The 15,500-nt window shown below is 41.3% G+C and overlaps 1 protein-coding gene across 6 annotated transcripts in view; it reads left to right on the top strand.

The window, feature by feature from the left end:
* Positions 1-221: 221 nt before the first annotated feature.
* CaMKII (Calcium/calmodulin-dependent protein kinase II) overlaps positions 222-15,500 on the top strand; it is a 3,892,153-nt gene continuing 3,876,874 nt past the window's right edge. Inside the window, exon 1 of one of the 6 annotated variants that reach the window (XM_067758430.1) lies at positions 222-342. The gene's annotated coding sequence lies outside the window, so the exon portion shown is untranslated. The remainder of the gene's footprint in view (positions 343-15,500) is intronic. The other 5 variants (XM_067758431.1, XM_067758435.1, XM_067758432.1 and 2 more) reach the window with 5 other exon arrangements.

Raw genomic sequence — 15,500 nt, 5'->3', positions numbered from 1 at the left:
TTTTAATACTGATATCAAGACGCGTCGTTTCACACCTCTCTCGATATTTTTTGTAGCGTATTAGCAATCGACCGCCCAACTAGACTTCTACCGGGCCTTTAAATTTAATAATATGCGGCCTGTTTTATACATATGATCAAATATAGCACTCGCATAGATTAATGTAAACGGGCCTTTGCTATGATGTTGGTGAACCCACAACCCAGCCGATAGTCGGTTTTCGCATCGACTGTGTATAAAATATTATCACTATTAGTTTTGGATGTATCATGGAAACAAAGTAGTTTCGATTCGCTGAAGAAACTTTTTTATACATATGTTAACACGAATTAAATAGTGTAGGTACGATACAGTATGATACTTACCAAGTACATGGGACAATGTCTTTCACAATTTTTGTTACATTTATTGAGAAGCCGTATTTTGCACTCTGATACACAGTTGATAGTATGTTAGTTAGAATCACAAAAAACTAATCAAGTTGATACATCTAATTTTGGTCGGAATCATTGTTGTTGAATCATTGTCTTTATGATCTCTACAAATAGAAAACGCTGTCGATTATTTAAGCTCGCAAAGTTTAATGAAATTCGATATTCATTTCTTGCATACCATATTTTTATAAATCAAGCGACCGTCATAACTTGAGTGAGATATTAAACAGATTTGGTAATAGTCTAGTTGAGGGGTCGACTGCTAATACGCTACCAAAAATATCGAGAGAGGTGTCAAACGACGCGTATTAATCTCGAGAACAATAATCCGATGGCGGAAAAGAAACATTTTATCTATGTCCGGAGATATTTGCATTTGAAGTTGGCGATTTCCATGTGGTTATTGTTGTGTTTGTACCCCCAAAAAAATTGTGCATCACCGTGGCGGTAGCCGAAGGCCGCCAACCAGAAAGGTGTTCTGCGCAAAAATACTATGGATCCGACCTCCGGTTTCGGAGGTACCCGCGGGTCTTTTTTCGGGTTTTCGTTAATATCTTTTGAACGCGTTAAAATTTTTCTTTTCCGCCTCCGGATTATTGTTCTCGAGATTAATACGCGTCTTTTGACACCTCTCTCGATATTTTTTAACGCGTATTAGCAGTCGACCCCTCAACTAGACTATTACCATAGATTTGCCTTCCCTTTAACGGTTAAAAAAAAGCATTGATTTGGACCGAAAATGTAACTTTTTTATGAATTATTTTCTGGTTTTACTTACATCTACAATAGCTTTTGGTAATTTTTTTTTTTTTATTTGTAAAAGCTTATACAATGTTTAACATATGTACAACCTAAAAAACATGCAGCGCTAGCATCAGAGGCTATCAGATGTCCGTTGAATAAATGATTTGTGTAAATTCTCAATAGATCGAAATCTTTTAAAAAATGATATATAGTTGTTATGTTTTCATCAGTTGGCTTGGAAAGAAGGGAGACGGGAGCACTATTAAAGTTGCATTCTCTTTTATCTCGAAGCATTGGGCAAAATTCTAATAGGTGGAGGACAGTTGCTGTGTCGTTGCAAAATGGACAGCAATTGGTTCTTGCGCTACCAAGCTATATACGTAGCTATTGTGCGTGCTATCCGGAGACGTATGTATGGAGTGCGAAAGCTAGCTGGTATTGTTGAAGGATATACTGGTTTGATCCTTGCTGAGTTGACTATAGCATAATGGTGATTATAAGAAATCCAATCGATGGCCAGTTTAGAGTGCCTCCTTTCATTGATGAGACGATATATGTTGGATTTTGTAAAGAATCTGACTGTTAATGTGGGCGCATTAGATGCATCTTTTTCTAACCCACATTAGCTTAATTTTCTTTTGATATAGAATAAGATATTCTCTAATTGAGTTGATGACATTAGTGAGCTTATGGAACAACTGCAGAACACATACGTTTGTCAAAAAAAAAAAAATCGGACTTTATAGAGATTTTTATTTATTTATTTATTTATTTTTTAGTCTTCAAATTTTACAATTAATCAGACTAAATAAGAATGAATGAATATAAATGCGGATTACAGTGTAAAATTAACAAGCATACATAGCAAAATTATATTAAAAAATATGTATATACATATATTATTGAATCCGTTGTTGGGATGGACTGTGATGCCGAACAACGGAATTGATTATCAGTGCTGTCGGAATGGACGTGATTTCGAGCAGCTGATGTATATTTAACACACAATTAGTAGGGCTGCGATGTGTGGGAGGTTGGAAAGGACGTGATTCCAAGCCACCCGCCCATAGTAATTATTGATTATTAGTGCTGTCGGAATGGACGTGATTTCCAGTAGCTGATGTATATTTAACACACAATGAGTAGGGCTGTGATGTGTGGGAGGTTGGAAAGGACGTGATTCCAAGCCACCCGCCCAAAGTATTATTGATTATTATTGCTGTCGGAATGGACGTGATTTCGAGCAGCTGATGAATATTTAACACACAATGAGTAGGGCCGCAATGTGTGGGAGGTTGGAAAGGACGTGATTCCAAGCCACCCGCCCAAAGTAACTGGAGCAGGTAACAGTTAGTTTAACATGTGATTTTGAAACAGTTATGAGTTCAAGGCAGTGAGTATATATTTTTTTATACTGTAAAGTGTGTCGCAAGTATCAATATTATTACAGTGATTATTGAAATCTTGACATAGACAACGAAGAGGTTCATGCATTTGGAAATTCGATCTACATGTATTTAATTATAGCTGTTTGAAAACCGAGAGGGTCTAAAAGGGGCATTAAGCATCACCTCGCCAAGCAGAAATGGACTGTTTAATTATAGTTTTTAATTAATAGTTTTCCATAAATAAAACGCCAAGCATCTCCCGGTTGTTGTTGTTGTTGTTGTAGCAATGCTCGCCCCACCTAATAGCCGCGACCGATCACAAATTGTCATCAATATCCTCTAACGGGAGTCCAAGGAAACTTGCCGTTTCAACAGGGGTGGACCATAAGGAAAGGGGTGTTAGAGGCGTTGGTTCCACATTACAATTAAAGAGATGGTTGGTGTCATGTTGGGACACATTGCAAGCGGGGCATACATTTTGTATGTCGGGGTTGATTCTGGATAGGTAAGAGTTTAACCTGTTACAGTATCCAGAACGAAGTTGAGCAAGAGTGACACGCGTTTCCCTGGGGAGTATGCGTTCCTCTTCTGCGAGTTCTGGATATTTTTCTTCAAGTACTGGATTCACCGGGCAATTCCCGACATAAAGGTCCGACGCCTGTCTATGGAGTTCACCAATCTCTCCCTGATGGGGAGTATTCTCGCCTCATTATGCAGATGGTGTTCTGAGGACATAAGAAGACAGCCCGTGGCGATTCTGAGAGCAGTATTTTGGCAGGCCTGTAGTTTCTTCCAGTGGGTGGTTTTAGGCTTGGCGACCATATGGGTGACGCGTAGCACGTAATCGGCTGGCTAATTGCTTTGTATGTGGTCAAGAGCGTTTCTTTATCTTTTCCCCAGGTACTGCCAGCAAGGGATTTGAGGATTTTATTACGGCTCTGAATTCTTGGAACAATTGCGGTTGCGTGCGCACCAAAATGTAGATCCTGATCAAACGTCACACCCAAGATTTTGGGGTGTAGGACAGTCGGTAGCGTAGTGCCATCGACGTGGATGTTCAATATGGTCGACATTTGGGGCGTCCATGTTGTAAATAAGGTCGCGGAAGATTTAGTCGGTGACAATGCCAGGTTTCGCGAGGCGAAAAACTGGGGAGATCAGGGAGATAGCCGTTTATTTTATTGCATAGGTCATCGATCTCTGGGCATGGGCCTGTGGCCATTATTGTGCAGTCATCGGCGTAGGAAACGATTGTGACTCCTTCCGGTGGTGAAGGTAGCTTAGATATGTAGAAATTAAACAAAAGCGGGGATAGGACACCACCCTGTGGCACCCCTTGTTTAATTCTCCTTTGTTTTGATGTTTCGTTTCTGAATTGCACCGATGCCTGCCGACCACCTAGATAATTTGCGGTCCACCTTTTAAGACATGGGGGAAGGGTAGACCCTTCCAGGTCTTGCAGTAACGAGCCATGGTTGACCGTATCAAAAGCTTTTGTTAGGTCTAACGCTGCGAGTACTGTTCTATGGTGGGGATATTGATTCAAACCGCAATATTATTATTATCACAAAATCACTTAAAAACAAATATGGCGGCGACAAGCCTTTATCTGAGGGTGTCTTTAAAGATGCCATGATATATACAGCCAATTTCTACAAAGATATAATTAACGAGTCCTTAAACAGCGGTATTGTACCTAGTTACTGGAAAATTTCAACAATAATACCTGTTGAAAAAGTAAAAAATACAATGAAACCTGAGGAACTACGTCCAATTAACACTTTACCTACAGATGAAAAAATTATGGAGACAGTGGTGAAGAATCAACTTGTGGCATACTTAGAGAAGCACAAGGTGATTCAGGAAGAGCCATTCTTGTGAAACAGCGTTGAATATGGTAATTTCAGATTGGAAAGAAGACATAGCGGACAAAAAATTTACGGTGTCTGTCTTCTTGGACCTAAAACGGGCTTTTGAAACTGTCGATAGATCTGAGTTGTTGGACGTTATGTTTAAAATTGGTATAAGAGGAAAGGCGTTGGAATGGTTCCGGAGTTATTTGAGCGACAGAAAACAGAGAACGATAATTGGAAAGGAAGTTTCATCAGTGGTGGATGTTAACATTGGTTTACCACAAGGCTCGGTCTTGGCGCCAATATTGTTTACATTGTATATCAATCATATCAAAAGATGCTTAAAGTATTTTAAAATACGTCTATTTGCGGATGATGCATTGCTTATCATAAGTGAAAAATATGCATAAGCTGCCTTGCTGAACGTACAAGAACACCTGGACTCGCTGTACAAATGGTTATGCCTTAGAAAACTGAAATTAAATGTCGAAAAAACTAAGTTCATGTTATTTAGTAAAAACACTAATATCATAGGTAACAATAGCTTAAATAATATTACGCTTAAGGTAAAAAATATTGAAATCCAAAGAGTAGACAAAATTAAGTATTTAGGAGTTTTGATTGATGATAATCTAAATTTTGGAGAGCATGGAACTTATCTGGAAAGGAAAATTGCACAGAAAATAGGCTTCATGTATAGAACATGTAAACACATGAGTCAAAGTCATAAAATATTGGTTTATCGTTCATTTATTGAACCACACTTTATTTATTGTCCTACTATTCTGCTATTAAGTAATTATATATATATTAAGAAACTTCAAATACAGCAAAACAAGGCAATGCGATTTATTTTAAAATGTCCTCCAAGAACGCCAAAAATTGTAATGCTCAATAGATTAAACTGGCTTAGTAGTAAACAGTCAGTTAGCTATTTCACATTGAAATTTATACACCAACTTATGTTAGGATTATTTCCGAATTACCTGAGTAGTAAAATACATTATAATCATGAAATCCACAATTATGGAACTAGAAATTGCAATAATATAAGACTGCCTAGAATAAGAACTGAGTTCGCCAAAAGGTCTCTAGAATATTTAGGGTATAAAATGTACAATGAGTTACCTTCTGAGTTAAAAGACTGCGAAAATATTAGTAAGTTCAAAGAAAAACTGTTTTTATATTGTATGTCACTAAATGTGACATGAGTATTTATGTTAATCTTTGAATTTAAACCTAAACCAGGTCTTAAAGACCGTAATAATAAATAAATAAAATATTTGGAATTGTGAGCTAAAATACTGCTCTAACGTAATATATTGCTGTCTTTTAAATACATTAATGATTCTTTCATTTTTGATATTACTTGGTAATTCATTAACCTTCAACTATGGAGGTGAATTTTTGGGACATAGCGTATGACGTGGTGGTAAATCTGACCCCTTCGGATTTTATTTAGATATTATAAAAAAAATATAGGGTTTTATAATTATTCTTTGTATAAGACATGCTACAACCTTTTGGAAATAAAATTAATACAAACAAAACCTTGTTGTCTTTTATTAAAGATAATATTCCATTTATTTAATAAAGACTTAATTTAACATAACATAAAAAACATTACATGGTTAACTAAAAAAAAGTTAAACAAATTAAACTTATGTTAAACTTAAAAGGCATTTTTTCACAGCCAAATATATGTATTTAAAGATATAAAATAAATAATTCAAAAAATATAAATTTTCTGGAAACTGCAGGTCAGTCTTTTGGGGCTATTTTTTATTCATCAAATTCTGTATTGGCGCAGTTTATGTATGTAGACAAATATGTGGAGTTTTTCGTTTAAGCCTGGGACATATGTAACACAGTTTACGAGCTACATTATTTTGTTCCATTGCTGGTGGAGCTGTTGAGACGGTACCCAGAACTTTACCGATCACGCCTCGAAAATTCTTGACCAATACCCACATACATTAGTTTCAGAATTTTTTTGTAAAGCCACTGGTAACCGCACAAAATTATGTAAAGGAGTTTTTACTGCGCGGGTAGGTTCAATTGCTGACCACTTAAAACCGTTTTTTCCGTAATAATAATTTACCTCGGACTCGCAGATATTTCCGTCAACATCAGCTTCTTTCCCAACAGTGGCTTCAATTTCCTCAGAACTATCTTCAACTACTAAATCCGAGTTATAGTCTTCTTCGCTTGAGTCATCTTCTTCCAGACAAAACGTCGGATCGATAACTTCAACTTCGCTAAAATCATCATCGTCCTCCAACAATTGAGTTATTAATGCCTCGCTTAATCTCTTTGTTCCCGACATGACCTACACACACCCATAAACATGATACATAATTAAAATAAAACAAACAAAATAAATTTCACATCAACCTAACGGAGGAGTGGTCAAATATATTCTATGATAAACCAACATAAAGTAGGACGTGGGGTAAGTTTTTTTCTACTAAAAAGTTACGCTTACCTTGAGGTAGTAGTAAAATATTTTCCAATAAAAACTTGCATAAAACTTGAGAAGAGGTAATTTTTACTGCAGCATAGGCATAAATCTGCTCGTGTTACACCTTCCACAGCAAAAACTCAGCTGATCAAAAATCACCATGAAATGAGAAGATACTGAGAAAATCAAATTGCTAGAGCGCTAAAAAAGAGAGTAACTCACACAAATAGTAAGAGAGGGTAAATTTTACCACCACATCCACAGTTAAAGGCTAAGTAGTTTTAAGCCTTTGTACATTAAAATATTTTGTGCCTTATTAGACTTATAAAAGTTAATTCTAAAATCATTTTTGTTCCTTAAACTGTAGGGTTGCACATCTCCAACATACACAATTTGGCTTGTTAAATACTTTGGTAGCAGATTTTATACTTCATTTTAAATACAAAAAGTAGAACATTCATGATAGTTCTTTTGTTTATGTTACGCCGTATCAGGGTATCGAGCATGAGTGAGGTTGGTGTCAATCTATTACAAAGAAGAATACACCGCATTCCCTTATTCTGCAATTTTTGGAGTCTGCTTTTCATTTGGTTGGATCCCAGGAACAGTATAGTTCTTATTATATCATTATCAGCAGTAATTTCTACTTGAGTGTTAGCAGCAGCATTTACTGTTGCATTATTTATTTATCTATTAGTCTACAAATTTAACAATTAATCGACTAAATATAGTATAGTATAAAAAACAAACAAAAAGTCTTGGCGACTTAAATACGTTTAAATAATAATTACAAAAATATAATGTATACTTATGTTTTAAATCATTCAAATTCAAAGACGCACAGAGGTATAGGGGGTTACACCTTATGTTGCGGCCGGGGAGGCTTGAAATTAACAGGCGTTCGAATTGCTGTAGTGTTAGACTAATATGCTCTGTTTTATTTCCTGAATAATTAAAACGTTACAACATATAAAATACGAATACTCAAAATAAACTTACTTTTTGGTTTCGCCTCCCATCTAGCTCGCCGCTCAAATTCGTTTTAATAGATTACAATGAAATGCAAAATTTGACGAAGGCGAAGGGGCCAAATTTATAAGTTTGTTTCCTTTAGTACAAGGTAGTACAACATAAGTACAGGGTAATACAAACATAAAGAACGAGTAATACAAACATAAGTAACAACTAAGCTATTCAACGATTCTCGCCAACATCCCGACCACCGTGAATCTCGCTGGTCGCCGGAATAACCCAACTGTGGTCTGCACCTCCGTTGCTCGGATTTGGTTGTCCTTCCCTGGGAACACGCGGACTATTCTTCCCAACGGCCAGTTGGAGCGATGTATATTACTGTCGCACAACAGGACTAGATCTCCTCGCAATGGCTCGACCGGTTGGTACCACTTAGTGCGTCGACACAGATCTGGAAGATATTCCCGAACCCATCTTTTCTAGAAGCGATGCTGTGCTTGTTGCACCTTCCTCCACTGCTTCCTAGACACCGTGTGATCTCGCGGATGAGGGGTCTGCTCTGAGTTGGCAGTACCTACAAGACAATGATTAGGTGTCAAAGATTCGTCGGCGGGTGTTTCTAATGGAATGTGCGTTAACGGTCGGCTATTCACAAGGTTTTCCGCTTCGCACATAAGACTATAAACTTTGCTCGGGTAGACTCTCATTGTGTAGAGCATGCCCCATGGCCCGCTTGACGCTACGCACGAGTCGCTCCCAGCATCCACCTACATGCGGATTCAACGGACAATTAAACACCCACTCGATGTCAGTTGCTAGCGCGTCGGCTATCCTCCAATTCGCGAAGTCCGAACGTTGTCGCTGTATTTCCTTGTTAGCGCCAATGAAGTTGGAAGCGTTATCCGACCGTATGCGAACTGGGGTGCCTCGTCTGCACATGAAATTGCGAATGCATAGTAGATGTACTGAGGTCTTTGGCTGTCTCCAAATATATGGCACGCGTCGTCAGGCACATAAATAAGGCTATCCAACGCTTTTCCTTCCGTCGACCTATGGTTACGAAGAACGGACCCATATAATCTAACCTGACATAGGAAAATGGCCTCAAAAACGGCGTTAGCCTATCCTCTGGCAGCTGGCCCATTATCGGTGCTCGCGGTAGGGCACGATCCTTCTTACAACCTTGGCATTCCTTAGCGGCGCGTCGAACGGCTACCCGAATGTGGGGAACCCAAAACTTTCGGCGAATTTCGGCGATTATAGTTTCTTCATTCTGATGCTTCGCCTTACAATGATTGTACATGACGATTATATTGGTGACGTGGTGCTCCTTCGGAAGGATGATTGGCCTGCGTCTCTGGAACGGTATTACCTCAGCGGCATCAATGCGACACTTTATACGCATGACTCCTTTCTCATCGATGTAAGGTATCAGCTTCCACAAATTGCTATTGCGCCACAGTTGTTTCCCTACACGCAGAGCCTCATACTCTTCAGGATACGCGCCCATCTGTACCGCCCGATAAACTAAGTACTCCGATGAGTTAGATATCCATACTCCCTTAGTGTTCTGTGTTTCTTCCGAGAGTTGTTGTAAAAACGCAACATCCACGCTATAACTCTTTTCGTACGAGTAAAGCAAGATAATCTTTTGAAAGTATCGCATCCGTAACTGAAATGAAATAGGAACTTAGTGCGAAGTTCTTCGCTGGTTTGCGTCTGTGTCACCACCGCCGGCCACTCTGATTCGTCCTTTTACAGGAAGTTAGGTCCTGTCGCCCGAAATGATTCACGTTTCCCGCTTGGTAGGCGCGTTGCAAAATCGGCTGGGTTGTCAATACTGGGCAACCATCTCCAGTCTGTTGCTTTAATGCCTGCCAGCACTTCGTTTAATCGGTGTGCCACATATGGCTTATACCGGCGGTGATCCGAGGTTATCCACGCCAACGCTGTCATAGAATCGCTCCACATAATTATTTTTACAGGTGTAAGGTCATGGTTTTGAAGTACTGCTGCACGGAGTCGCGTGGCCAAAACGGCTGCTTGCAGCTCCAGACGTGGCACCGTTGTAAACTTTAATGGAGCACATTTTGCTTTACCCATCACGAATGCCAAACGTATTATAACACACCCGCTGCTGATTCTCCAATACGCCACTGCTCCATAGGCCGATTCGCTGGCATCGGAAAACACATGTATTTCTACCGATGATTTAAAGAAATTTTCAGCATAACATCGCGGCATTCGTAAGGTTTCGATGTCCTTTAGCATATTCAGCCATTTTCTCCACATCGCGAAAGCTTCATCCGGTATACCATCTTCCCATCCGACGTTCTCTTGCCACACTTTCTGCAAAATCAATTTTGCCACTATCGAGTATTCTGCTGCTAAACTAAATGGATCGAATACTGACATGGTTATGCTCAATTCTTCTCGCTTAGTGGGTCTTGTTGCGCCTGTCATTAACTTACTATCGATTTTGTTCAATCATAAGGCGAATTTCAGCTCATTCTTTACGGTATCCCAAACCATGCCAAGCACTCTCTGGAACTGTCCATCGGCAGATCTATCGAGATTCACCAGCGTCAGTGCGTTTTCTCCGCTATTAAAAACATCTGATACCTGCTTGCGATTAGACACGAAACGTTTCAGCTCAAAACCACCCTGTTTGTGTATCCAAACTACTTCCTTGGTCACGCGCACAGCTTCTTCTTCAGTGGTAAAACAATGCAGGGAATACTGTCTGGAACTCTCTGGCGCTTTCGTTCTTCACGAACTGCGCTGAGCATGGTGAGCACGTCGCGCCGAATGTCCTCACCGTCATAATGTAATCCTCCACTGGCGCTTCTGGTTCGCGCCTCCATAGAAATCGTTTCGCCTCTTGGTCTTCGCGCCGTACCTGCACCTGATGAAACATCTCTACCACATCTGCGAAAACCCCAACTAATCTCTGCCTGAATTTCACTGAATAGCACTGAATTAAGTGAAACGCCATTAACTTCTGCTGCAGTGTCAAATACTACTCGTAGTTTCTCCGGCTTGTAAACGTTGCGCACTCGGAAATGTGGCAAGTACCACGTCCTTTTACCACGCTGCTGTGCTTCTGCTTCGTTCATACGCCTTACGTAATCTTTTCGGATGTATTCAGCCATGGTATGCGTATACTGCTCTCCGAGGCCTGGGTCTTTAGAAATTTTTCGCTCCAATGCCATTAATCTCCTTTCTGCCATGCCTCTACTATCAGGGAGTTCCACCTGATCGTTCTTCCACAGGACTCCCGTTTCGTATCGTTGGCCATTTCGAACTGTCGTTGTGTTAAGTAAATGTTTGGCTCTCTCATCCGCTATGCTCTCCACATGCGCATGTGCACTACTGGCTTTTCAACCAATTGCTCCAGCTTCCACCCACCGCTCTTATGCACAAACAGGGGATGGTAACTTTCAGACGGTGTCTGCACATGACTTGGTCCGTAAAGTACCCATCCAAGCTTTGTCAACACAACCGTTGGTCCACACCTTCCGTCAGCTATTACAAGTTTCGCCACGCCCAAGTGCGCATTATCCTGGCCGATTAATCTTTCTGGTATCGCCGCGTCGTACTCAGCAATTGGCAGCTGCTTGGAGAACCGATGCTTCCACTGAAGTTCTGACTTGTACAGCGTTTGCTTTGGCAACTGCAAATCTTCGTTCTTCACGAACTGCGCTGAGCATGGTGAGCACGTCGCGCCGAATGTCCTCACCGTCATAATGTAATCCTCCACTGACGCTTCTGGTTCGCGCCTCCATAGAAATCGTTTCGCCTCTTGGTCTTCGCGCCGTACCTGCACCTGATGAAACATCTCTACCACATCTGCGAAAACCCCAACTAATCTCTGCCTGAATTTCACTACAACCTATCAGAGCAAGCTGATTTGCTAATCTCCCATTCATTAACGACACTGCCGAACCCTCGTCAATAAAGGCATAACAAACTACCTCCCGCCCATTCGCATACAATTTGACGGGTAGAATTTTAAACAAAATATTTACGTTTTCTTGTCTTGCGACCGCATTAGTAAAAACTGGTTGCCTTGTGGTGTCTTGACGCTGAACTCCACCAGCGCTTCGTTATTCATCTGCATGCAGCAGCACGTGCACTTTCTTCGCGCAGTTTGGTGCAGAACATTTGTGTTCCTTTCCACACTTGTTGCTTTTTTGCCCACGCCTTAAACAATTAAAACACAACCTTCTCTGTCGCACAACCTTCCATCTCGATTCGACGTCCATTGTCTTAAACTGGCTGCATTCTTCTATGTGATGTGCCTCTGTACATAATTCGCAGCTGACCGCTTGCTTACCGTTCATACCAACGTGAAAGAATTTCGTCCGCCCTGCATTACTTCTTTGGACTTTTAGCGTTTCCTGGGTTGAATTGAGGCAGGTGATGTTCACCACGCACGCCAGCTCCTGTATCCAATCACTGAAATGGCAGATCGTCGCTCTGGGTGTAATGTTTATGGCATGGCGAGCCAACTCTTCCATAAGGGTAGCATTGGCTAGGTGGTGTTCACAAACAGCAGCTTCGAGAAATGTTGTAGCAAACGGCACGAGCATATCCAACCGACTTTTAGGTATTGGCGCACAACTTCGAACGCGCGCAATCTGTCTCTTGACTAGTTGTTCTGGTCTACCAAAACGCTCATCCAACACATCGATAACTCTTGGTACATTGTTGCTATGAATGAGCAGACATTCAACTACTTCGCGCGCTCTTCCCTTAAAGGCTCTCCTATCATATTTTGCCGCTCATTACACCCGTACCCCTGAGTCGTCATAATGAACGATTCGCGGACCATTGGCCAGTCCTCAGGTTTTCCATCGAATTCTGGCAAATCATATAATTTCTTGATGGCACCTAGACCGGAGGAACTACTCAGAACGCGATTTAAACTGGCCAACGTTTCTGCAATCGAATCATTTCCGCTGTCGTTTCCCCCAGATGATTAGTTACTTTTACCCAAACGCAAACCAGTCGCCGCTTTATTTGACGTATTTGAAAGTCGTGCCAAGTGGTGATTGTTGTTGTTGTGTGATTATATTTTGTTCTTGAACGGTTGCATTCAGATCGTCGCTACCGCCATCGTCCTACATGACCGCTATTTGACCCTGAACGCGGTAGTGGCATGTTATACCGGTAACCCTTACGCTTTGTTGTTGCAAATAAATTATTTCCGACCCCCGTTAACCTAACCACACCGACTTACCCACTAACTACGCCCACCAAATTCAGGTACTCACCCCTTCCCCAATATTTCAAAATGTCAGGAAACCTGCGTTGGTTGTAGCTTCTCAGCGTTCTGGGATGCTGCACATCCAAATTGATAAATAACTCCAAATTTGTCCACTTTAAAATTAAAAGGTTGGCGCATGAAATGTTGTCAAATGTAATAAAATACACGAAACAGTATGCCAATGAAATTGGGTTCACAAAACGAAATAAAAGATTTTGCGGCCGAGGAGGCTTGAAATTAACAGACGTTCGAATTGCTGTAGTGTTAGACTAATATACTCTGTTTTATTTCCTCAATAATTAAAACGTTACAACAAATAAAATACGAATACTGAAAATAAACTTACGTTTTGGTTTCGCCTCCCATCTAGCTCGCCGCTCAAATTCGTTTTAATAGATTACAATGAAATGCAAAATTTGACGAAGGCGAAGGGAGCTGCCAGATAGGCCAAATTTATAAATTTGTTTCCTTTAGTACAAGGTAGAAAAACATAAGTACAGCGTAATACAAACATAAAGAACGAGTAATACAAACATAAGTAACAACTAAGCTATTCAACGATTCTCGCCAACATCCCTACCAACGTGAATCTCGCTGGTTCGCGGAATAACCCAACTGTGGTCTGCACCTCCGTTGCTCGGACTTGGTTGTCCTTCCCTGGGAACACGCGGACTATTCTCCCCAACGGCCACTTGGGGCGATGTATATTACTGTCGCACAACAGGACTAGATCTCCTGGTCGCAATGCCTCGACCGGTTGGTACAACTTAGTGCGTCAACACAGATCTGGAAGATATTCCCGAACCCATCTTTTCCAGAAGCGATGCTGTGCTTGCTGCACCTTCCTCCACTGCTTCCTAGACACCGTGTGATCTTCTCGCGGATGAGGGGTCTGCTATGAGTTGGCAGTACCTATAAGAAAATGAGTAGGTGTTAAAGGTTCGTCGGCGGGTGTTTCTAATGGAATGTGCGTTAACGGTCGGCTATTCACAAGGTTTTCCGCTTCGCACATAAGACTATAAACTTTGCTCGGGAATGTGGCAAGTACTCGGAAATGTGGCAAGTACCACGTCCTTTTACCACGCTGCTTCGCTCAAACTCCTTACGTAACCTTGTATGTATTCAGCCATGGTATGCGTATACTGCTCTCCGAGGCCTGGGTCTTTAGAAATTTTTCGCTCCAGTGCCATTAATCTCCTTTCTGCCATGCCTCTACTATCAGGGAGTTCCACCTGATCGTTCTTCTACAGGACTCCCGTTTCGTATCCTTGGCCATTTCGAACTGTCGTTGTGTTAAGTAAAGGTTTAGCTCTCTCATCCGCTTTGCTCTCCACATGCGCATGTGCACCACTGGCTTTTCAACCAATTGCTCCAGCTTCGACTCGCCGCTCTTATGCACAAACAGGGAATGGTAACTTTCAGACGGTGGCTGCACATGACTTGGTCCGCAAAGCACCCATCCAAGCTTTGTCAACACAACCGTTGGTCCACGCCTTCCGTCAGCTATTACACTTTTCGCCACGCCCAAGCGCGCATTATCCAGGCCGATTAATCATTCTGGTATCGCCGCGTCGTACTCAGCAATTGGCAGCTGCTTGGAGAACCGATGCTTCCACTGAAGTTCTGACTTGTTCAGCGTTTGCTTTGGCAACTGCAAATCTTGGACGACCTTAACGTTTTTATTCAAAATCTCCTGACGTTTGTATCGAGACCTGATATTTGAATATTACTCTTAAAAACCGTTTGAGTTACAGCATTGTTGCCGAACCATTGTAATGTCAACTTCTCTTTATTACCTATCAGAGCAAGCTGATTTGCTAATCTCTCTGTGCCCACGCCTTAAACAATTAAAACACAACCTTCTCTGTCGCACAACCTTCCATCTTGATTTGACGTCCGTTGTCTTAAACTGGCTGCATTCTTCTATGTGATGTGCCTCTGTACACAATTCGCAGCTGACCCCTTGCTTACCGTTCATACCAACGTGAAAGAATTTCATCCGCCCTGCATTACTTTTTTGACTTGTCGCGTTTCCTGGGTTGGATTGAGGCAGGTGATGTTCACCACGCGCGCCAGTTCCTGTAGCCACTCACTGAAATGACAGATCGTCGCTCTGGGTGTAATGTTTATGGCATGGCGAGCCCACTCTAATCTTCGTGATGTTGGCAGCTTAAGCAGCAACTCTTACATAAGGGAGCATTGGCTAGGTGGTGTTCACAACCAGCAGTTTCGAGAAATGTTGTAGCAAACGGCACCAGCATATCCAACCGATTTTCAGGTATTGGCGCACAACTTTGAACGCGCGCAATCTGTCTCTTGACTAGTTGCTCTGGTCTACCAAAACGCTCACCCAACACATCGATAACTCTTGGTACATTG

The sequence above is a fragment of the Eurosta solidaginis genome, chromosome X, assembly GCF_040869045.1.
Source record: "Eurosta solidaginis isolate ZX-2024a chromosome X, ASM4086904v1, whole genome shotgun sequence".
Classification (NCBI taxonomy): Eukaryota; Metazoa; Arthropoda; class Insecta; order Diptera; family Tephritidae; genus Eurosta; species Eurosta solidaginis.
This window is presented reverse-complemented; position numbering and strand designations above follow the sequence as displayed.